This window comes from Anser cygnoides, chromosome 1 (genome assembly GCF_040182565.1).
Source record: "Anser cygnoides isolate HZ-2024a breed goose chromosome 1, Taihu_goose_T2T_genome, whole genome shotgun sequence".
Classification (NCBI taxonomy): Eukaryota; Metazoa; Chordata; class Aves; order Anseriformes; family Anatidae; genus Anser; species Anser cygnoides.
In genome coordinates this window covers 203,160,104-203,185,626 of record NC_089873.1, presented here as the reverse complement: position 1 = coordinate 203,185,626, position 25,523 = coordinate 203,160,104, and the positions used below count along the sequence as shown (strand labels likewise).

Sequence of the window (25,523 nt, the reverse complement as noted above, 5' to 3'; positions counted from 1 at the left end):
CCAAGGCTGTGAGCAGCTTTTCCTCACCTACTCTCATTTCTCACTGTATCCCGAAATATCAGTTTCACTTCTGATCAGCCTGTGATATCAAGATCTTTCACCTGCTTGTTACACTTTTAAGTAGGCAATTTTGTGTTCTCTGTCACACCTGGGAGAAGTACTTCATAGACATCTTCAAGCGCACTCCATTGTTCTTAAACTTCTTCAATGCTGTGACACACCCAAAGCTCAATAATTACTTGATTGCTGGAGCAACAAGAATACAGTATTGCCTGTCAAATTTTCCCTGTACGTGCATGTTTCATACTTTTACTGTGAAATAAAAGCATTTATTCATGGAAGAAAACACCTCTCCTTTCCTGGAACCTCATTGCTAACAACACAGCCTCTGTCTCATCTGCTCTTTATGATGGTTTGTGACATTCACTCACCTGATACTCCCCAAAAGGGAAAAAGTGTTACCAACCTCTTGGTAACTGACTGGCTAGGTAACAAGGACATGTTTGGTGAGATTTGAATAGATTCTAGAACTGCTGCTAGAATACTAAACAAACAAATAACTGTAAATAAATAAATAAAAAAATATACCTATCATGTGCTATGTTGATTCTACTTATGAGCTCAGCTCAAACCATGTGAGCTTGTATCTTCACTGAATCACATACGTAAAATAATACAAAAATGTGTTTCTGGCACTTTATTTATTTATTTATTTTGGTGGAGAGGTATAAATAATTTGGGATATAATTGGTACAGCTTCTCAGAATTTGTGACAAGTTGCATGAAATGACAGATGTCAAAACACATTAAAGGAAAGAATGATATGATACCACAAATAACTGACCCGAAATGGCCACATATTTACAAAAATCCTTAAAAAGGAGACTTCTATAAATACATTTTGATTAGTTTTTAATATTCTTTACAGCAAGATAGACATTTTCCAACAGACAAGAAGGTTAATCAGAGCTCAAAATTTAAAGTGGATTTCTACTAAGCTTTTAATTCATAAAAAGCACAACTAAATACAGTTTCACTCCATTAAGAGTCATAGTAAGTTATCAAATTAACTGAACCTCTTGACTGCTGGCAAAGTGCATTCTCAGATATGTATTCAAAGGCAAACACAGAAAAGGCTCAAGTATTTTGTATAACTTTCTTAATAAGTTTACTTTTCTTTTATATTACAATATATGTTTCAAAAACTGTTTATTGAGAGATTCGGAGTTTTAAAGCTCCATGAAAGGAAAGTTTAAAGATCCATTTACCACAGAGGAAATTTTGAGGTCTATTTGGGGTAGGAGTGTTTTCAGATCACTAAATACATAACTTAGATGCTATGTGATTTATACGCTCCTCAGAGTGACAAAGGTAATTGATCAGAAACTGAAACAGATGGCTGTGTCAGAAAGGACATACAGATGGCCATGGGGTTTGACTGGAAATATAAGCCTTTATAATGGGTTAAAAATTGTTGAAGAGAACATCATGATAATGGTATATGAGATAGGCTGGATGACATCTAGAAGAACTCAAAAGCATTTCAGAAGTCCCTAAGCTAAAGGAAACAGCAATACCTAACTGGAGAAGCATAGATAAGCATATGAATAGTGTTGTCAACATATTAAAACAACAACAACAACAAAAACACTCTAAAAGTTGACATTAAGATGAGGGAATGGAAAAACACGTACCAACCACCTTTCTCTTGACAGCTATATATTTCTTCTTGTCCCACACATAGGACTTTGGATGCTGGCTGGTATAGTATCTACATGACAGAAGTGGAGTATGAAGTATTTCTCCTCTTTTATATGTACTGGCCATAAATAAATAAATAAATACATAAATAAATAATAAAAAAAATCTGGGAGATACTTCCAGGTAGAAATAGCCTCTGTGGACATCCCAAAACTATGATCTTGTCCCTGTGGCTGCCAACAGTGAACAGTCTGGGGACATATACTATGATATGAACTGACTTCAATATCCTCATTTTCTTCCTTAAAATGAAACTCATTCTTTTCATTTGTTCTGATTTTAAACCTCTTCCAACTTCATTCACTTAATTCAGAAAGTAAAGAATCAAATCAGATTGTCTGGATCATATCTGCCAAGATTTGTGTAGGAAGGTCTACAGTGAGTGAAGCCAGACACTGGGAAGGGCTCAACAGATCTCAATCACATTAACAGATGGGTCACAGATTCTTTGGATGAAACATAAAAAGTCACCTGATTTCATGTGAGATACTTCAGACACTGACAATTAAATAACCAATTAATTTTTAAACAACTTAAACAAATTAAATGATCTGGTTTTGTTTCCTCTGATCTACATATTCTTTTCTCTGTAGGGAGCCAATACACTAAGCCAAAGCACTATCTTATTTATCAGGACATAATGTAGACCTAATCTTCATAAAAAATATAGATTTCTAAGTAGCATTTTCTATCAGGGAGATTTTTAAATGTCACACTTAAAATTTTCAATTTCCTCATATTTTCCATCTTCTTTTAGCAGTCTACACCAAAGTAAACAAGTCGGACAAGATCCTGCAATACTGACAGCTGGAAAGGCAAAATTTACATCTGTTCTTAATTTCTTTAAATTTATTTCCTGTGAAAATATGTATCTGGAAAGGACATTATTTTTTTTTTCCAATATTTACCCCAAATTTTCTCATGGGACAGAAATTTGGACTTACTAACAGCTCTATTTCAAACACATCAGTCTGGAGTATTTTCTGAGAAAATCCACTCTGGCATACTTTTATCATCAGGTATAGTGGTTTTACTCAGCTGGGCAGCTGAGCTCCGCCACAACCGCTCTCTCACTCCTCCTCCTCAAAGGGAAAGGTGGAGAAAATACGATGAAAAGGGCTCACAGGTTGAGATAAGGGGAGAGAGATCATTCAACAATTATTGTCACAGGTAAAACAGATCCAGTGTAGGGAGATTAGAGAACTTTATTGCCTATTACTAACAAGCAAGAGAAGTGAGAAACAAGGAACAGAAACTAAAAACACCTCACTGCAATCCACCCTCTTCCACATTCTCCTCCTTCAGCGGCGCAGGAGAATAGGGAATGGGGGCTGCGGTCAGTCCCTGACGCTTCGTCTCCACCGCTCCTTCACGGTCCCTCTCTGCCCCTGCTCCCCGTGGGGTCCCTCCCACGGGATGCCGTCCTTCCCGAACTGAGCCTGGGGGGCTGCCCACAGGCTGCAGCTCTTCAAGAACTGCTCCCACATGGCTCCGTACCGTGGGGTCCATCCGTCAGGAGCAAACTGCTCTGGGGTCCATCCCCCAGGAGCAAGCTGCTCCAGCACGGGTCCCCCACGGGCGGCAGCTCCCCCCAGACCCCCTGCTCCTGCGTGGGCTCCTCTCCACGGGCTGCAGCTCCGGCCCGGGGCCTGCTCCTGCGGGGGCTCTCCATGGGCCGCAGCCTCCTCCAGGCCACATCCACCTGCTCCACCGGGGGCTCCTCCACGGGCTGCAGCGTGGAGATCTGCTCCGTGTGGGACCCGTGGGCTGCAGGGGGACAGCCTGCTCCACCAGGGGCCCCTCCACGGGCCTCAGGGGAACTTGTGCTGGAGCACCTCCTGCCCTCCTTCTGCACTGACCTTGCTGGCTGCAGGGTTGCTTCTCTCTCTTTTCTTACCTCTCTCTTCCAGCTGCTGTAGTACAGCCATTTTGTTGTTGTTGTTGTTGTTTGTTTGTTTTCCCCTTCTTTAAATCTGCTCTCACAAAAGTACAAACAACATCGCTTATTGGCTCAGCTCTGGCCAGGGGCACATCCATCCCTTTTGGAGCCGGCTGAAACTGGCCCTTGTTTAACGTGGGCAGCTTCTCGATTCTTCTCACAGAGGCCACAACTCAAGCCCCACACTACCAAAATCCTGCCATATAAACCCAATATATAAGGTAAAGAAGTTAAATCAGATGAATGAGATTTATTGTGATTAGTTTTAAAATGGCTTTTTTTTTTTTTTGCCTTTTCTACGTGGTAAAAACCAAGTCCAAGGAAACAACAGTAAGTTGGTAACATGCACTATGTACTTATATATATATATATATTTAAGTACACATATATATATATATACTACATATATATATTTGTATACATATAAAAAGGACTGGTAGGTAGTAAAAATTTCCCAGCATATTCACATACCAGTTAGCTGTAGCAATCTCTGTTCTATAGATACATGAAATAAGCTAGTATACTGCTTTGTCCCAAGATATCTTTTTCTCCCTGTGAAACTTAGTAAACAAAAAATGCTGCAATGGCAGCCACTAATACAAAAGAAAATAGTGTGACTGGTTTTGGACTGCAGTGTCTCCATTATTTGTTATTTATTGCCTCAGCTCCTTCAAATAAAAATACTGCAACACTGAGCTCATAAGACATCAAAGAGGTGAAATTTTGATTCACTGTTAACAGAAGAAAATACTGTTTCTTTTTTGTGCATTAATTATTGAGTAAAATGTTTTGGAACTTTTAAACTGACTTTTTTATGCACAATATTTTGAAGTCCATAATGTACTAAATCCAAAGTGCAAGATACAGTTAAAAATCCTTAAAATAGTAAAACATAACTTTTTTGTTTTAAGAACCATTACAAAAAAAAAAAAGATGGAAGGAAGGAAGGAAGGGAGAGAGAGGAAGGAAGGAAGGAAGGAAGAAATGAAAAAGAAAAAAGAATAGTGCTTTCTGACGGTCTTTATAGCTTTGGATTTCTTATGCACAGAATATATAAATATTTACATAAAAAGTATTCTCTCAAAAGAGGGTTTAATGTAACTAAATGGTCAAATTTTCTGATAAATGTTTGATACACATAGAATATGTATGGTTTGATATATATAGAGTGCATAAAAAGCTGAACAGAGATCACAGTCTGAAAGTACTATATAATATCTAAGGATAAGTTGGACTAATATCGCTTGACTTCAGGCATCAACTTTAGCCTCAGTAGTTGGTAGAAAAGGACTGGCTCCTCCATCAGACTCTTTGTGACAGTCTCTTCTGACTGATTGTACATGAAATGAAGAGGCACTCTAGCCAGTTTACATAGTTATCTGGTGTGAATAATCCCCCAGGTACCTTTTTTTTTTTGGGGGGGGGGGGGTGAAATTTATAATCTGCATATAAGAAAGCATGAGATTAAATATTATCCATAATTCCTATGAGTCTCCAGAAAAAAAGAAAGTGAGAGAGGGAGATTAAAGGTATTGCAAGTCATTGGTCTCTAAGCAATTTTCCACAGAGGAAACCATAGTAATAGACTAGAATTGGTGCTGGAAGCTATTGAGCATGTACTATAACCTTAAAAGAAATTTTTGTGATAAGTATGCATGACGCTATGATAAATAGCATGCTTAGAATAGAGGTTTGTTTTTCTAAAGATTATTCTGAATCAATAGCAGAAGATCTGGTAACTGTATTTATAGCTAAGCATGTTTTCAAGTTTCACAATGCACAGTCCTGTTATTATCTACATTCTTTAATCATTCCCTTAAGACTTTTTCAAAGGCTTTGTTTGTACATAGTTAGAAAGATATTTATGGATTATCTCCCCCCGAGAAGGTGTCTGCTTGGACAAGAAATAATTTATGTGCAAGGAACTGAAGTATAGAAAGGGGAGAAAGCAGCAGTTTTATTATTATGTCAATCCACTCTAATGCTGGCCCGCAGTCATACCCTCTCACACTGCTCCCAGTCACACCTTCTCGCCACTTTCTTTCCCCAGCATTATAGAGCTAATGACACTTCAACAACAAAAATGTTATTTATTTTCCTTTCTCATCTTGACCATAGAGACAGTACAAAGGAGGGGTGGGAAAACACAGATGGGGAAAATAATGGGTCTAACAACTTCTCAGGCAATGCAAGATTAACATGAAAACTTCCTGATTCTTATTGTCTCGTTCTGCATTGTGTCAATTATCTTAAGCTTACTGATGAAAAATACCATGCATCCATCCGGTCTTGGCATAATAAATATGGCTGGCTTCCACAGCAAGCTTTGTCTTTTGGCAACAAGCCACTTCATGAACTGAGAGTCAACAGGTCTAGATGAAGATTCATTCTTCAATATTTAGGAAGTTGACATGGCTGACCCAGACTGGCCAAAGGGATGTCCCATGGTGTCATGCTCAGCAATAAAAGCTGGGGTAAAGAAGGGGTGGGAGAGGGGGAAGAGATGAGGGGGGTGACATATTTGGAGTGATGGCATTTGTCTTCCCGAGGAACCATTACGTGTGATGAGCCCTACTTTCCTGGAGGTAGCTGAAGACCCGCCTGCCAATGGGAAGTAGCAAATTAATTCCTTGGTTTGTTTGCTTGCACATGCACTTTTTGCCTTACGTAGTAAACTGCCTTATCTCAATGAAGGAGTTCTCACACTTTTACCTTTCTGATTCTCTCCTCCATCCCACCTGGGGAGAGTGAGTGGGTGGTTTTGTGGCCTGCTAGGGTTAAATGACAATAGAACTATTGTATTGAGAACCCATAATTGTTTTGGGGATATTGAAACTGAAGCATTGTAGTAAAACATAAAAAAACACATCAAATGGAGTACATGGACTTCATACATCTTCTGGAACAAAATGGGTTTTGTTGATGTTGTTTTGCATGTTTGTTTGTTTGTTTGTTGTTAGTGAGTCACTGTCTCCTTTCATTCATGTCAATAATGTATAATGAGTTCAAAAATGGACTTTCATACAAAAATACTTTGAAGATGCAATTTATAGACCATATTCTATTACTAAATGCACATTATGTCAATCAAATGCATCATGATAGAAAGGAATGAATAGAGTTTTTTTGTATCATAGTTTTATTTAATCTTAGAATCTTCTCATCTTAAAATATTTAATATCCTTCTCTGAGTGGAAAAAAGATTATTCTACAATTTAATATCAGTGCTGTTTTTCTCTGGGTTCAGTAAACATCAATTCTGATTTTGACAGGGTTTATTGGAAACACATTTCACCATTTACATTTCCTGAGATTATCAGCTGCAAATATAAGACAGTTTTGTAGATGATGTAAATATAGTGTACATCTTCCTATTGCATAAAATGAAAGAAAGAGAAATGCAGAAGTGTGAGTATTACACTCTAAGAAAGCACATCTCTCTTTTTATCAACAGAAATGTGATAGAGTAGAATTTCAATATAGAATGTTGTAGAGTCCAAAAGCATTCGTGTAATTCAATATGGAATAAACAAATCAGCTAAATTAGTGGAAGAAAATGACTGGATCCCCCCAAAAAGACATGGGCATAGCTGCCAAAGAGGTCCTATGCTGAACTTAGCGATAAGCTGAGAAAGCGTGTGAATGAGAGCATTCCGTGTTCTTTCCATAAATATTTGACCACACTCATAGTGAGAATACCAGCCAGGTATTTCTCTCATTTATTACAATTTTTTTTTTTTTTTTATGCCCTGGTCAAGATGCTGCTGCTATTTGTGGCCAAGACTTTTCAAGGCCATCCGGTTATATTTAACCCACTACTAAATATATTTGAAAGTTGAACATGTGAGGAAGAAGCTGCAGGATCGAAAGCAGTGTGAATACTTCCCCTGTCATCACCAGAGAGGTGCATATTTGTCAATCCGTGTCTTAATGGTGAAAAAATTGACTATGATTTCCATGCCTGAAATCAAATGTTCAAAACTTACTGTTGCACACTCAGTGCTGAGAACCCAGTAGTCTTTATTAGACTTAGCAGAAAACGCCACATGAGAAAAAGATGATTTCAAGATTACGTTTAGAAATTTTTGAAAATGGAACATTTTAAGTGCATCAGAGCATTCAAGCATTCATTCTGGCTTTTTTTTTTTACTTAAAAAAAAAAAAAAAAAAAGGAATTTCAAAGTTCATTCCAAAATATAAAGGTGCAAAAGAATACTATTTTACCACAGAATAGAACATATAAATCTGAATTATTTTAATCAAAAATCAATTATTTTTAAGTTGTATCTTTTAGAAACTAATTCAAAAGCCAACACTTGATTGTCTTTTAGAATGAAAATCTTTTTTTTTAAATCCTTTAAAATGACTTTTTTTTTTTTTAAATGTGAATTATTAGTTTCATTAACATCACTGAACTACCCAAGTGCTTAATCATCTTGTACAGTTGGAGCTTTTCTGCTACAATGTCTTCAGCTTATCACCCAACTTTTATCCTCATCCTAAATAACATAATATTTATTAAAAACTGTTTCCAGGAGACCTAAAATAATCTCTTAGCTACATGATGTTACGGTCTCCTGTTCTTATCCTCTTCTTTCTTTTCTATTGCTTGTTAGATACTCACTCCAATTTACCTTATAGTATATTTCTTCATGTGACCCATAGCACAGCAAACCCATATCTCTATGCAAGAGCTGGGCAACATTGTATTATAGTTAATAAACAGTAATCACCAAGAAAACTCAATTGCAACAGACAAATAATCACAGCTCACACAGGTCACAAATAACCATCTGCAATGTATCAGTTGAATCATATCATTATTCAACTACCCATTTAATGTATTTGTAGTCATTCTTTGCCAAGGTATGAAAATATCAGTTGCTGCAATCCAAAATACACAATTTAAGTATAAAGCTCATTTGATGAAACTAAATTATTGGGAATAATTAAAGACTTTTCTTTCTCAAATAACAACAGTGAGCAGAATATTATTAATTCTGACTGCTCACAGTTTATATCCAAGAGTAAAGGGAACACTACTGTGTGGTTCATAATTTGGAACTTAATTTCTTTTATTTGTAATATATGTGTATGCAAAGAATATATCAGAGTCAATACAGAATAAAGGCAACAAAACCATATTTTAGGTAAACTGTTTAGGTAAACATAAACTGATAGGAAAATAGACGAAACTAACACAGAATGCTCTCAAATGATTATTAACCAAAATGAAGACTGGTGAATGAGAATGGAGGACTGTTTGCAGCTAAGTTTGATTTCTAAATTTTCCTCCTTAGATGTACTGCTCATAAACCTCCCTATTCATACATTCAGCATGACAAGTCTAGTAATCACCATAGTGCCAGCTCTGAAAACCAGTAGTACAAGGAGGACCATGAAGATGATGAAAGGGCTGAAGCACCTCTCCTATGAAGACAGGCTGAGGGAGGTGGGGTTATTCAGCCTGGAGAAGAGAAGGCTCTGGGGAAACCTTATAGTGGCCTTCCAATACCTAAAGGTAGGGGAAAAGCTGGGGAGGAACTTTCTCTTACAGGAAAGCTGGGGAGGGACTCTTTATCGGGAGTGTAGATGTTGATTTGTTTGAGATACAGCCTTTTCTTCTACTCATATCTCTTTTCATTTATGAATAGTGCATCTTTTGGACAGCTAGTTCAGTGAAAATGTGGTTTCTTGAAACATGGACCTGTTAATGAATATGTTATTAATTCTTGACCTAAGTCCCCTTCAAACCTAAGTGATGTCTGACCTTTGTATTTGTAAGCCTTAAATTTTCAGCCTCATTGATGAGCTTTCTGATGGAACAGTACCGAAAGGTCACCAATACATATTTAGCAGGTTCAGTTTCATCGCTGTGTACAGTGTTTTGAAGTCACGGGTATGATAGTACAGGAGACAGTAACCACATTCAAATAAGAGACTGGAGAAGAACAAAGCAAAAAACTCCCCTATAATTAACTTTGGTTGGAGCTATTACAGAAGTGAAGACCATAATTTACCATTTAAACTTGAATTTGAATGTGAAATATCCTTCAACATAAAAATTTTCAAGTCAAGGTTTATGGTTCATGTAGTATGGAATGGTATTTTGTTATTGACACAGAGAGGTGATCTAGTTCACATTTGCTGTAGATAAGCAGTATTTCTTTCTCTTTGATTCTTAGTAGAATATGTACTTCCCAATTAGAACAATAGTATCTTATAGTCATTTCATATCAAAATAACACAAATCAGGAAGGTTTAGATTCCCAGGGCTCTTAAAATACCCATTGCAACATCCTTTTTTGTCATTCATGCCAGAAGTCTTAACACTTGGAATACATTCAAGATAGCTGAGAGGAGGAACAAAGTGGAAAAACAGTATTGTCTATCTGGGTGAAAGAAAATGTCTTGAGATAAGATTTATATTTTAATAATATTCTAATTAATAATAATAATAATAATAATAATAAATAAAAAAAAGCCCTGTTCAGTGAACAAATCTACTTCATCTTTTTTCAGCAGTTATATGCAACATCATGGTTTTGAACTACATAATAATGAAGATCCCTCCAGAAACATGTCATTTCAATAAGGTATTTTGTGATCTAATGTATCATTACATCAATCCATCACCACATACTGAAAGGAAATCAGAAGGATGACAGAGAATGACTTCCCACTCTAGAACCATTACATTCAGGAGGATCTAACTGTAGTTTGTATGAAAAATTCCTGAAAAATCTTTTAAAATCTGGGTAGACTAGCTAAAATCTTAACTGGTCCCCATTCGTACCCCATTGCTGACAATTTTGTGATAATTTGATCAGGCCCCAGGATCATTAATATTATGGCAGTGTCCTGCAATGCAGTACTTGCCAATGAAAAAATCTAAAGGAAGAGGTAATTACACTCTCACAAGCTTACAACGTAATTTAAATGTAGATATAAAAAGGGATCATAATTCAGAAGTAGGGAAAGTAAGACTGTAGAAAATGGTAATAGGAGCATAAAATATATTGGCCACTGTTGTAAATGGATATATGACTTCACAAGAAGATTGGGAAGCTTAATTTATGTTTGATCTTCAGAAAAGAGGTCACCTTTAATTGCTACATATTATTGCCATTATCTATTATTATCACTAATGTTAGCTCTAAGGAATCAGTGATGGAAGGCACAATAAACCCAGGAGGTATCTTAATAATTTAACTCATTTAACTATCTCTTAAAAAATAATTACTTTTAAGCTGTGAAGCTTCTTAAACAGGATGATCATCAGTCTTCATGTGCTTGCTTTACACTTACCCTGAAAACTTGTTGCTGAACAGTCTATATTTTTTGGCACCATGATCTTGGGAATGTTAGTCATCTTAAGACTTAGAAACAGAAATGTGGTGCTGAAAGGAAATTCCATGAGATAAAATAAATCAACAAATGAAATCGAAGTGATCAAGTGCAGACTGTCATCTAGACTCTCTTCATGACAGAGTGAAGAAAAGCAGCACTTTGAAGGCAAAATCTCTCTAATTTTAAAGGAGACATATAGCACTAGTGGAAGAATATCCTGTGTAAAACACTTATTTCTCCCCATGTTTTTAATGTATCTTGCAGTGGGTACAAATACATATCCTGTGTTTCAAGAGTCTATCAAATATGGAAATGCAATGGATAGGAACTGGATATGTGAGATGAGTTTTAGACAATAATTACTAATCCACCTGGCTAGCTGGAAAATTTAAAATAAATTACAGGTGAAGTTGGTTTACTAGTTTAAAATAAATATTGTTTATTTGCATATTGATTTTGAAAACTCATTCATCTGAGCATTATTTTGTCTCCACATACAGCAGATGAAGCTGAACGTTCACAGAGAGCAAAGCAGAGTTAATTCAGTGTTGGTGGTAGCAGTGTTCATTCTTTCTATATCTGTGTCTCACCTGAAACGCTTGTCTCCAAAGTGGTAGATCTGGATTTAAAATCTCTGACAGTGTTCAGGATGAGGCTAGATGGGGCTTTGAGCAACCTGGTCTGGTGGGAGGTGTTTGCTGTCCATGGCAGGGGGATGGAGTTAGGTGGTCTTTAAGGTCCCTTCCAACCTAAACCATTCTATGATTCTATGAACATGCAGCTACTGCTGTTCAAGGGTGTAACCCTAGTTATCAGGTAACACTATTACAGTTGGAAACATTCTCCTCCTCTCTTCTGAGACATGTGCAGTGGATGTGCAAAGGATCAAGGAAACCCAAGTGATTCTGAATCTGTTCCTTTCTCTAGAGAGGCACTTTTAGGAGATGCATAGAACAGCAACTTGGCAATCCCTGGACAGCCTGTTCCTTGGTCAGTAGGCCTTCCTTTTCTTTTTCTTTTCCATCTGACAGTTGCCAATCATAAAGACTGCAGACACTCCTAGACACAGCATTCCCTACTGACTGAGTCAGGTAGTTTCTCAATATGCATGCAGTATCTCCGAATAGACCCTTAAGGACTGTTGAAAGATAGTAATGTGTGAAGAACTATTAATTCTAAGTCTAAGTGCTCTGAATAATTACATGGGAATAGATATCTACAATACTAGACTTTATAATGCCTAACTTACTGCTCAAAGTAAATGATCTGACCATGTTAGTGCTTGATAAGTTTTCCAAGATTCTCAATACCATTTAAATGTCTTGTTCTTGTTGTTTCAGATTTATTTATTTATTTATTTCACTAAGAATATGTATAACATTTTTTCTCAGGAATGACAGAGCTCTTATTAGTGCTTGTGTTCCTGTTTATGTCAAGACACAACTCTGGCCCTGCTTCCATGTAGGAGTAATTTGTAGGATAAGAAAGAGGGGTAGATGATCTTTTCTTCTCAGCATGTTACATAGGGAAGAAAAGCATCCTTCATCAATTTTAAATTGTCTTCCACTGAGAATGTTCTGATCTACCTTTCAATATTTTGCAATAGAAGGATGTGAGGGAAGTTGAAGATATTATACTCAGAGAAAAAAATAATAAAAAAAATGCAGTATGCAAATTTGAGAAATTTAACTGTTATTTTTAACCACAGAACAGAATTAGCAAAAAGTCTAATGAAAGTTTTTTCTCCTTTTGCATGCATTGCTACAATCTATGGCAAGAATGGAAACAATAACACTGAATTATTTAGAACCTCTCCTTTGGACACAACAGAAATCTGCTTTTATATGATTGTTGCAATGGTGTTCATCTGACTGTCCCAAATATAGCTTATTTTCCACTATCTGGTATATTACTCACTTCAGCTGATGAGTTCATACTCTCCCCTGCATCTTCTTCACACAAATCAAAGTACCCACAACAGGCCAGGCATCACTATCTACTTCTTTGACATAAACCTCTGTATTTTTTGTACAGCTTCTTTGTAGATCTCATTGTAGATCTAGGAAATAGAATAAGCTATATTTCCACACTCACACAACCAGCATAAGTAAATATTTTATTACCTGTAAGAATATTTCTGTGTAGACCCTCATAATAGCAGAAGGAGAAGAGGCAAAGAATGCAGTCAGATGGGAATTCTTGGCAAGGTGTCCTATATAACCTCATCTGTGACTCTGTTCTAAGGGTGCAAAACTCCCCAGTGTGACAGTATAATTTAAAGCAGAGTGAAGAGTATCAAAAAAATGTTTTCTAGTTAGAATTAACTTCCATTTTATGTGAAGATTTCACAGCTGTTGATGACTATACCAGGGGCAAGTAGCCGTAAATGCTCTTGTGTAGCTTTCAAATTGCTGTGAGTAGCACATAACTCTAGTCAAAGTACTCAGTAAAGAAAAAAGAAATTTTATTACTAATGCCACATTTACAAGAACAGTTGATGTAATTAAAAGTATCCATACCATAGTAAGCAGAACACTGGGCAGCACTCATAATGGCAAAAGCAATGGCATGGTTCTCCAAGCCTTCCAAACAAATTACCTAATGACTTCATTCAGAGGACTGCAGCTGCAAACTCTGTTTGGTGTGGGTACAATGCAAATTTTATCACTTCTTGGTAGCATTTATTCCTTATCCAGACTTCTGTTTCTTTGCTTCCCCTTCCCTCACTTACTATTCTTGCTATTCTCATGAGAATCTTAATTCCTACTGCTAGCAAACAGATTATTCAATTCTACATTCCTCAAAGTGATCAAAAAATCACATGCCATATTTAATACAAATGAACTGGTTCATGTATTTTGATCACTTTAACCACTGACTGAATTAGGTTGAGTTTCCTGCAGTTCCTTTCTTCTGCTGCTAAAGTTATTTTTCATGCCTTTAGCCTACTCATTATATTTAGTTTCTGACTCATTTCTTTAGAGCTCTGAATTCTTTTCTGACTCACTGGGAATCATTTATTCTGTTTTGGTTTCACCAGGACAGGTTTCCAGATTTCATCTCTCAAATGTCATCACTAATGTCATCACAAAGTTTGTTTACAAATGACTTTTTGTCTCATGTGGAGGAACATTGATGTCAGATGCTGCTTCACCAATCAAATGTCTTAAGAAAGACATTCTGTCCCAGAGCGATTAGGAAGGGTTCCTCTTTAAAGGTGATGCGACCGATAGCCTAGCTGAAGTGCCTCTACACCAATGCAAACAGCATAGGAAACAAGTAGGAGGAGTTGGAAACAATGGTGCAATTAGACAAACATGACCCGATTGCTATCACAGAAATGTGGTGGGTCAGATCACATAACTGGAACACTGGAATAGAGGACTACAACCTTTTCAGAAGAAATAGACAGGAGAGAAGGGAGAGGGTGTTGCTCTCTATATTAGGGAATGGATTGATTGTGAAGAGATGCCTCTGAGAAACAGCCATGGACAGGTGAGAGCCTGTCAGTAAAAGTCGTGGACTAGACCAATAAAGGACACCTTGTGGTTGGCGTCTACTAGAGCCTACCTGATCAAGGGGAGTCTTCTGATGAGGCCTTCCTGTTTCAGCTACAAGAAGCATCGCATTCTCATCCTGATGGGGGACTTCAGCCACCTAGATGTCTGCTGGAAAAGCTACACAGCAGGCTGTAAGCAATTCAGGAGACTTCTAGAGTGTGTTGAGGATAACTTCCTAATCCAGGTGTTAGACAAACCAACCAGGGGAGAAGCTTTACTTGACCTGGTGCTCACCAATGCAGATGAACTCATTAAAAAAGGCTAAGACTGGAGGCAGTCTGGGCTGCAGTGACCACCCCCTGGTTGAGTTTGTGATCTAGATGAATACAGGTCTTGCAAAGAGCAAAGTTAGAACCCTGAACTTCCAGCTATTTAAAGACCTAGTAGATGAGATCCCCTGTCCTCAGGGACAAAGGATTTAAACAGAGCTGGAGACTCTTTAAGGATGTTTTCCTTAGAGTACAAGGACTCTCTATTCCCCTGAGTAAGAAAGCAAGCAGGGAGTGCAGAAAGCCAGGTTGGCTGAGCAAGGATCTGTTGGTCAAAATGAGGCACAGGAAGGAAATGCACAGGCAGTGGAAGCAGGGACATTTGGCTTGGTAAGAATACAGGAATGCTCTTTGGAAATGCAGGGATGAGATCAGGAAATCCAAGGCACGGACAGAACTGAGCTTGGCAAGAGATGCAAAAAGTGACACAAAGGGATTCTATGGGTACATTGGACAGAAAAGAAAGGCCAAGGAGAGTGTACCACTCTGATAAATGGGAAGGGTGAACTGGTAACAACAGACGTGGAGAAAGCTGAGGTACTCAGTGAGTTCTTTGCTTCAGTCTTCACTGTCAGTCAGGCTTTCCACATCTCTTGTCTACCTGAACCCATAGATGGAGGCTGGGGGAGCAAAGTCCCTCCCACTGTAACCAAAGAGCAGGTTCGAGACCACCTGGTGAAGCTGAACAGGTAAAGGTCTATGGGGCCTGATGACATGCATGCCTGGGTCCTGAAGGAACTGGCTGGTGGAGTTGCAAAGCCTCTCTCTATCTTATTTGAGAAGGCATGGAAGTCAGGTGAAGTCCCCAGTGACTGGAAAAAGGGAAACATTGCTCCCTTTTTAAAAAGAGTAGAAAGGAGGACTTGGGGAAATACAGACTGGTGATCCTCACCTTTTGTGCCTGGAAAGATCATGGAATGGGTCCTCCTGGAAGCAATGTCAAGGCACATGCAGGACAAGGAGGTGATCTTAGAGACTGAATTGCATACAGGTGTGCTCAGGTGCTTCAGCCGGTCACTGTGTAAGGGCTTAATTCAGTTGATCACAGATGATACTGCCATGACTGGCAGCATTTAAGACACTAGGAATGCTGGGACTTAGACATAGGGCTGGCAAATATGATCTGGGACATAATAGAATATACATGCCCTTTGGGACTGGTACCTGGAGATCAGTCAGGACAACTTTACAAAACCTAGTGTCTACTTTCTGGTGAGATGAATAGTTTCTAGACCCCATTGAATAAATCTCTAATGGCTATCATTGGAATTTGTTCAGTTCACGTGAACCCATGCATGTAGGCATACTGGGGGATATTAAGAAGCGTTTGGACTATGCTCTTAGTCATATGGTCTGAATTTTTGGTAGACCTGTGTGGAACCAGGAGCTGAATTCGATGATCCTTTTGGGTCCCTTCCAACTCGGGATATTCTATGGTTCTATGATATTTCAATGTCTTAATCTGGAATTAAACTCTGCTACAGGATTTTGATTTTAACTAATATACACAATCCACTAAAGTCCAGCAATTTGCATTCTGGTGAAACATTTTAAAAGTTTCCTTAAAAATGAAATTAATAACTTGGAGAATTACTAATAACTTGAAAGTACGTATATTGTAGTAGGCAATGAAGTACTCTAACTATAATATACAAATAAAAAGTAAGAGCTGAGCAAAAGCAAGAATTTCTGTCATAGATAGTATTCCACTTTCATAATTTCCTCTTATCCTGGAGAAGAATTGAGCATTGGGATGTCAAACAAACAAACAAAAATAGGTTGAGTAAATAAATAAATAAAAATCAATTCAGAAAGTATTTGAAATGCTAGTCTTCTATCTTTGTTTGAATTGAGAACAATGATGACATTACAATTTTTCCCTTACTTAGACACAGAAAGGATATTATGATCAGCTTTTCTCAGGCATATAGAGGTGTAGCATGGAATTATTTGGACACCTGAATATTTCCAAGATGTTTAAAATTAGAACTTATAAAAGCTCAAAAGCTGATAAAAGATGTTAAATTTAGAGCTGCAAGAAATATATCAATGAATCTCTGAGTTAGGATGGGATATCTCTGTGCTGTGATTCAGTTTCTTACAGAAAGTGAGCAATTAGGATATGTATTTAAAGTAGGTTACCTTTTGATAAATATTACATCCATGACATGCAAAATAGTAAGAAGTAGGGCGATTCAAGCAAGCGTGAAATAATCCCTTTTAATACCAAGATAACAAGAAGGAATTTTAAAAGCCAAGATCTTAACATCCTTCAAAGAAGTGCAGTTTACTTTGAAACAAGGTTAACAAATGACAAATAGAAAATAGTTTTATAAATTTTCTTGGCCCCCAAAATAAACAAACGTACACAATGAATGAAATCAAACTGAATGTGAGAACATTAAAAATTTGAGATATTGAATTTCTGATTAAAATAATTCTTTAAAACTCTTGGTATTACATGGAAATAATTGGAAGAGCTCCTAGGATCATAACAATAGCAGAAAAAATATTATAAACATTCATTTTGTTTTCAGTAGCAAATCTTTTATTTTCTAAGTGGAAAGGACAGCTCACTCTGCCTATTGCAACAGAGGAACATTTCAGCCTTTCCTATTTCGTCTGTTTTTAAACCAGCATCACTTGTCTGGGTCAATATTAGCATGGGAGCATAGACGTATCTGTTTGATTTAAATCTTAACCAAAGAAAATACACAGTTTAACCAACTAAGAAGAACTAAAAAGGGAAATAATTAATAGGATATGAAAAACTGGTGTTATCAAACCAATATTATTTTAATTATTAAATTAGAATTTTGTTTTAATAAGGTTAATAATGTTGATAAGATTCATTTTGACCTACTAATGCACAGTATTTTAATTAAGAGACCTGAAAAAGAGTATTTTACAGAAACTAAACATTAAATTAAGAATTGACTGATAGATTTTAAATTGTGTAAAGGGGGAATTAATTAATGTAATGTAGCCAGATCCTGCAGAGAGTCATCCTGGACCTTCTGGCATTTAACATTCTTATTAAAAGCCTGGAAAAAAAATTAAGATGTGTTAAGCAATTCCAAAAACAGCCTGAAGACAGATGAACTGCAAAATATTAACAAAAATAGACAAAAGTTGTGGAACGTCTTGGATGATTCAGATGGTTGGGCATAAACTAGTGAAGTGTTTGCATATAGCCAAATGGGAAGTTATATATCTAGGAAGCGAAGTGGAAGGCTATATTTGTACAATGGAAATCTATATTCAGACAGTAAAAGACTCCTGAAAAGGATTTGAATCTTAAAATAATTCATTAACTGAACATAGGTTGTTGGGTGTAGATATGTTCAAAAGGCTGCATATAAACTAAGGTAGATCAAAGCAGAATAAAGAGTCACCTTATCTCTGTGTTTTGCTTTGATACAGCTGCTACTGTTAGATTGATTTTGTATAAAACAAGAGGAATGATGAGTTCATGATCACTCAGAAAAGAACCATATAAATATTTAAAAGACATCTTTTATAACAAAAAAAAAGAGGAAGAGATCAGTCTGTTTACTTCCCTCAAATAAAGAGTAACTTTTGTGATTTGTTCACTGTCCGATTACTTAACACAGAGTAAGAGATTCAAATGGACATGCAAAGTAGGATTATTTTGTTTGACTTCAAATGTCTACCATGTACATACCCTTATCTAAGTTTCTCACAAAGGGATTGTTGTTAAAAAAAGGCTTTTAAAGTAATTTCTGAATTCTGTTTTAGTTTCACAGAAGTCCCTGTCTAGCATCAACTAGGTAAGCATCTGTAGTAGATTCTGTTTAACAGAGGTGTCACCTTAATAAAGGGGTGAACTGTGGTTCTAAATATAAATTTAAATACAGAATTCAAACTTATATTATACAGAGATTTTTATTTCTTTCAATTATAACAAACTGAACAACTGAATAAACATAGAATCATAGAATCATTAGGGTTGGATAAGACCTCCAAGATCATCTGGTCCAGCCATCACCCTATCACCAATGTCACCCACTAAACCATGTCCCTAAGCACCAGGTCCAACCTTTCCTTGAACACCCCCAGGGGTGATGATGCCACCACTTCCCTGGACAACCCCTTTCCAATGCCTAACTACTCTTAGACTGTTAATCTTCACATGGGTTACAGGAATAGTCAGAAGAACAAGCACTTTACATTCCACTGGAAAATTCTGGGTGCTGTAATGGTGTCATTCTGATACATTTAAGACCAGAATATGGTCTAACAAAAGCATAAGAACATTTTTTCTTGTTTCCGTAGTCAACCCTCTGACAGGAGTTATTGTTATGAAAAAGTATTCAAATGAGATGGTCCCAAAACTAAATGAATCTTTGAATTGGAGTTCTTAGAATGACATTTTGTGTACATGGAGATCCAGAGTGATGGATGATACCGTAAAAAGATTGTCTGGAGAAGGCTGCGGGAAGGGACTCAAACAATTTCGGTCAATAAAATTACCATAAAACTTCTTGAAGTTTTATTTTCTCATAATTACTGTACAGATTTATTGCTTTTCTGGCTTTTTTTGTTATTGTTGTTGTTTGTTTGTTTGTTAATATTCTAATCCCGTGAATGGCAAAGGAAATCAAAAACTTATATTCCTCTTGGGGAGCCAGACACCAATTTTAGGTGCAGGAACTCACAGTCATTATCTGGTAGCAGTATGTTGGGCTGTCTTTAAAGAGAAAGTTTTCTTGAAGAGGTCATCCACAAAAAATGTCACCTCTGCATTTGGCTTGCCATTTGTATACACAATGACTCCTCCAGGTAAAAGCCTGAAAAATTAAATAGCTATCATGTCATTCCTGTAAATGGTTTCTTCTATCCCACACTCAGAGGTGACATATTCTAGGAGGGATACACGTAATCATAAGGCTAATGCAACCAGACAAACTTAATGGAATCATAGAACATCCTGAGTTGGAATGAACCCACAAGGATCATCGAGTCCAAACCCTGGCTCCACACAGGACCACCCTAAAATCAGACCCTATGTCTGAGAGCATTGTCCAAACGCTTCTTGAATGCGGTCAGGGTTGGTGCTGTGACCACTGACCTGGGGAGCTTGTTCCCTCGGGTCCTGTCGCTGTCCCCAGAGAGCAGAGCTCAACGCCTGCCCCTCCACTCCCCTCGCGAGGGAGCTGCAGGCCGCCATGAAGCCTCCCCTCAGCTTCCTCTGCTCTCTGCTGAACAAATCCAGTGACCTCAGCTAGCAATGCTATGCTTGATGTACATCAACTCTCTGTTGTGTGTTTGACTTGCGGAGAAAATCTCAGCAGATTACCACCTATGAGTCTGCATCAGGCTTTCCCTGACTTCATTTGCTCTAGTTGAGAAGGCAAATTTTCACCTATGCTATAAGGATGAAAGAAGCTGCCCAGAGAACACTTGCTGCAAGGTTTCAGATTAGGATTGTGGTGGTAGAGGTGTGTCAGCCAGTCATGACTTGTGGTACAAATATGTGGTGCAAAAGTGTCCCAGTTCAAGACAGAAAGGATTTTCTCAAGCTCTCTCAAGAGGGAGAAACTGCATGACTCTACAACTATCAAACAAAAGGCATTCTTCAAAATGCTCATGCTCTACTTAACATTGTTTTTGAGCCTCCCCACCCTCCCCCATCTGCACTGACACTATGTGCCTGTGGCAGATAATGAGGCACTCAAACTGAAATAAATGCCCATACTGTGGCTTGACTCAGACACAGAGAAGCAAGTAAATTAGGATTTATGGCTGACGTGCTGTCCGTACCTGGCCTTATTATACATCAATACTGCAAATGTCTTCACCAGCAGGATAACCATTTTACCCCTAACAATATGTTGACATTTTAATGATGATTTAAGGATGGAACTTAAGTTTTAATTTGGAAATTTCTTGACTTTATGGGTTTAAAGGTGACTTGCAAGTGACTTGAAAGAGAACCTAGTTAGCTGGAGATATATGTAGAGTGTCATCTGTGTTCAGGGTGATTTTGAAAGCCTTGAACTGTGACTGGCCTAATTTTGCTCATTTCCAGTCCATTCCAGTGAACAACTTGAAGTTTTAATTTAATCTTCACAGCACATTAAGGTTTATTCCCCAGATATGAAGCTTCCCAGCTTCCAAAACTGCCAGGATAAGTGTGTTTTTCTGGGGCAATAAAAATCATAAGATGTGAGTCGTTGCAGATGAGGTGCAAAATAAAACTTTCTCAAAAGCTACTGTGCAGGAAAAACTGGAGAATGATGGATAGATCTAGTGTGTGATCACCTTTAGGAAAAAAAGGTAAATACCAATAAGGGGAAACTTCCCTGTTACAGCAACAACAACCACAGCATTCATACACCCTGTCTCTTCAATATTCTAAGAGGTTAGATGGACAATCAACATTTCATACATGATGAAATATCTCAGTATTCTCATTTTTGGTGAAACAGTAGGTTAAAAAGCCACAGAACAAGACATTTTTTATGGCCTTTGACAGTGTATTCCAGATTAATGAATTTTCATCTCTTTAGTTTGTCAGAAAGAAGAACAAGGTGACTTGATTAAGATGTGTAACAGCATGGCTGATGTTACTATGATGTTGGGATGTTAGGAAGATGTCCACAGAAGTGAAGAGACTTTTATCTATAATGTAGGTCAATGTAACAGCAGACCACATTGGAGCAGATTTCCATCTTGATCAAGCCCATGTGCTGGCTGCTAGGCCATGATGTTTTAAGGGAGGGAAAACATCATGTGTTAAATGTCTAAATATACTAGAAACTTGGAACTGGAAGTAAGAGTTTCTATATAATTAGGCTGATCATCTTAGTGAACAAGCTGCCAGGAGAACAGCTGATATGGATGTCTTCAACTCACAAAATTAAGCACAGCTTAGACGATACATGAGGGGACTTGGAGAAATTCACAGACTGTTAAAAAGAGCAAGCTATATGAGCTAGTCCAAAAAGACTCTTTGCCCTAAAATACGCAGAATGACATTCAGAACAAAAACCAGTGGGTACCAGTGGTAAGGAATGAATCCGAAAAGTGATGGTTGTGGTGGAGTGATTTGTAAACACTTTCCCTATGTTTTCTTATTTCCAGTGAATAATTTCAAAAAATACAGAACACCATAAACTGAAAAGAGAACAAAACCATCACATGATCCCTACTCATTTTCTGCTTGGAAATAGTAATTATATAGATTGTCTTTGATGAAAGGTGTAACGTGTGAAACGTACATAATTATGGTCCAGCTAGGAGTTCAGAAGTAAGAACATCAGAAAAACATTGATTAAAAGGAAAAAAAAAAAAAAAGAAAGGAAAAAAAAGAGCTAGCTTACAGCTATACTAAGCATTTCTGCAGCTGCAACAATCAATACATACACCGTAAAACTACAGAACCAAATGTTCATTTCAAAGATAATCAGATTATTACTTTCACACTTCATCTTGCATTGGTTTTAGTTACATTCTTTCTGAAATGTTATGAAAGAAAAATTGATGTATCTTTTTCCTCCCATTTCCTTGTGATTGTCTTAGCACAGCAAAGGAAATCAAACCCTGAGAGAAAAAGTCAGTTCCAGATGGTATAGACCTTTTAAATATTTGCTTATCACCCTCCTGCTTTCAGAAGCTCTCTTACTAGTCTCCGTAGGGTTTATATCACTTCCTTTAATTTCGTGCAAAACTCACAAGAATTTGAGTGTACATACACTGCCAGAAATATACAAATAAATAAGAATAATAGTGAAAATTTAAAGCATCAATTATTAAACTGTTCATACTATGTTATTAGAATCTTGACCTTTTTAATGTTTGTTGAAAAATTTCAATGGCAAATGACCAGACTCTGGAGTGGTTGTATTGTATTAAATCAAAGCAAAAAATATCTGGAAATGTGGAACATTGCTTCAGTAAAGGAACTACCTGTGAAATCCAAAGACTGTAATAGGCAGAGATGGTCAACATTTAGGCTGACAACTAAAACCAAAAATAAACACTTTCAGACTGAAATGGAAACAGGAAGTCAGAACTTACTGTAAAATGAAAATTTTGAAAACATTTCAAAATAAGTTTGTAGAATCATAGAATCATAGAATATCCCGAGTTGGAAGGGACCCATAAGGATCATCAAGTCCAACTCCTGGCACCGCACAGGTCTGCCCAAAAGTTCAGACCATGTGACTAAGTGCACAGTCCAATCTCTTCTTAAATTCAGACAGGCTTGGTGCAGTGACTACTTCACTGGGGAGCCTGTTCCAGTGTGCGACCACCCTCTTGGTGAAGAACCTCTTCCTGATGTCCAGCCTAAACTTCCCCTGCCTCAGCTTAACACCATTACCGCGGGTCCTATCACTGGTGTTTACGGAGAATAGGTCACCTGCCTCTCCACTCCCCCTCGCGAGGAAGTTGTAAACCGTGATGAGGTTCCCCCTCAGCCTCCTCATCTCCAGGCTGAACAGGCCCAGTGACCTCAGCAGCTCCTCATATGTCTTCCCCTGTAGGCCCTTCACCATCTTCATTGCCCTCCTCTGGACACTCTCCAACAGTTTAATGTCCTTTTTGTAGTGTGGTGCCCAGAACTGCACACAGTACTCGAGGTGAGGCCGCACCAGCACAGAGTGGAGTGGGAAGGTCTACTTTGAAAAGATACTTTGTTACAAGTTACAAGTTACTTTGAAAAGATATTTTGAATGAAATTTGAGGGTTAAGCTGTTTTTCTGGCATGGATTTATGCTGTCATTTCTTCATGTTATTTCACAGTGTGTAAGTAGTAGTAGAACATAATAACACATCATTGCATATCAGATTTTGAAATGACATTCACATCATACACAAAGACCAAAACATCTTGAAATATTGTAAGAATAGTAGTTGTGAAGAATATGACACATCTTACCATATTCTGAAGAGAAATTACATGTCATTTTGCTCTACTACTATAGACATGCCACTGGAATTCTGTAAAACAGGTAAAGATATATGAAAAAAAAAAAAAAAAAAAAAAGCCTTATGGATTTTGTCTTAAGATTGCATTTTTTTTCTTTTTTTTCTTTTTTTTTTCTTTTTTTTTCTTTTTTTTTTTTAATGGAAACAAGGAAATAAACAAACAATTTTCAAAAGGCATTACATTCAACTCAATCTCATAGCAATCCTCCTCTCTGATCTTCTGGATATTGCCCCTATGGCCTGAAATAGAATGTGTAGGTCCATCAAACTGAAGGAATTAATTAATCAAAAGAAAGGAAGAAAGATAGAAGGAAAAAGTCAGCCATTCTGTACAGGACTTAATTTTGCACTCACCAAGAAGTGAATGAAATGGCCATAAAATCGTATTGTCATCCTTAGTCTGTCAAAACTCTTTTCAGTTAACTTGGAAAAAAAATTAAATAACAAAGAAAATAAAAACAAAACAAAACAAAACAAACAAAAACCAAACACGATTACGAGGGTAATATCGGGGGTGACATCCCTGCCCATGGTGTTGGAACTATATGATCTTTAAGGTCCCTTCCAATCCAAGCCATTCTATTGTTATGGCTAAATAGATTACATCTACTTTTGCCTGACTAGAGCAAAATAAACTGAATATTGCTAATAAATCAAACAATAGCCTATTCCTGCTACTACTCTTAATAGGAATGAATTCTACTGCAAGATTAAGAAAGGGAGCCCTTTATCATTCTTTGATTCTATGTTTTCATGAAGAATTCTTTAAATTATTCTTCACCAGCTTATTTGCTTTTGTCTGCACAGCTTGAACAATTCAATTATCTGTCCTGTAGTAGGGTGCCCAAAACTCAATGCAATATTCAAGGTGCAGTCTCACTGTTGCCAAGTACAGAGGAACAATCACCTCTCTAGTCCTCCTGGCCACACTATTTCTGATACAAGCCAGGATGCCATTGGTCTTCTTGCCAACCTGGGCACACAGCTCATGTTCAGCCAGATGTCGACCAGCACCCTCAGGTCCTTTGCCAGCCAATCTTCCCCAAGCCTATACTGCTGCATGGTGATGCTTAGCTACCAACCAGTGTTAAACCACCGCAGTCCTTTCACTTCACAGTCCTTGCATTCTTTTCACTTATCTACAACTCTTGTGGGAGAAGACAGTCCCAGCCTGAATAAGAGAAGAAGTAAAGTTTTAGCACCTCTGGTAGTATCGTGTGCTTTGGGAACAAATTCTGCACCTCTCAATAGGAGAGGGAGGAGAGTAAAGGTACTTTAATCCATCTTCCCCAATCACAAACTAAACACAACTAAGTGATACATCTTCAATTTTCAGTGGTGAGTGTTCACAGCAAATAGTTTTCAATCAGTCTGTGCAGTGACATAAACAAAAGAATCATGGAAATTATACTGAGTGAGATAGAAAAATAAAACTCCTTGAAGAAATTGCAATTTCTACTTGAATGTCTTATAAGAATAAGAAAGATATGTTGGTGAATTATCCTTTTTAAAGTGTTTTCTCATATCTTGTCTGCTGGTGTGAATCATTTCACTAAAATTGCATAGAGAAAATCCGTAGTGTATTACTAATTTCTAAGTACTTCAGTGCTGACAATTCCAGAAATACTTTGACTAATTAGAACAGATTAGGCAGATCAGAGTTCTTGAAATAACATTTCTATCAAGAAT

The 25,523-nt window shown here is 37.4% G+C and overlaps 1 protein-coding gene across 3 annotated transcripts in view; it reads right to left on the bottom strand.

Moving 5' to 3' along the window:
• The window catches only part of GRM5 (glutamate metabotropic receptor 5), a 283,179-nt gene that overhangs the window by 179,820 nt on the left and 77,836 nt on the right, over window positions 1-25,523 (bottom strand). The gene's annotated exons all lie outside the window — the stretch shown is intronic.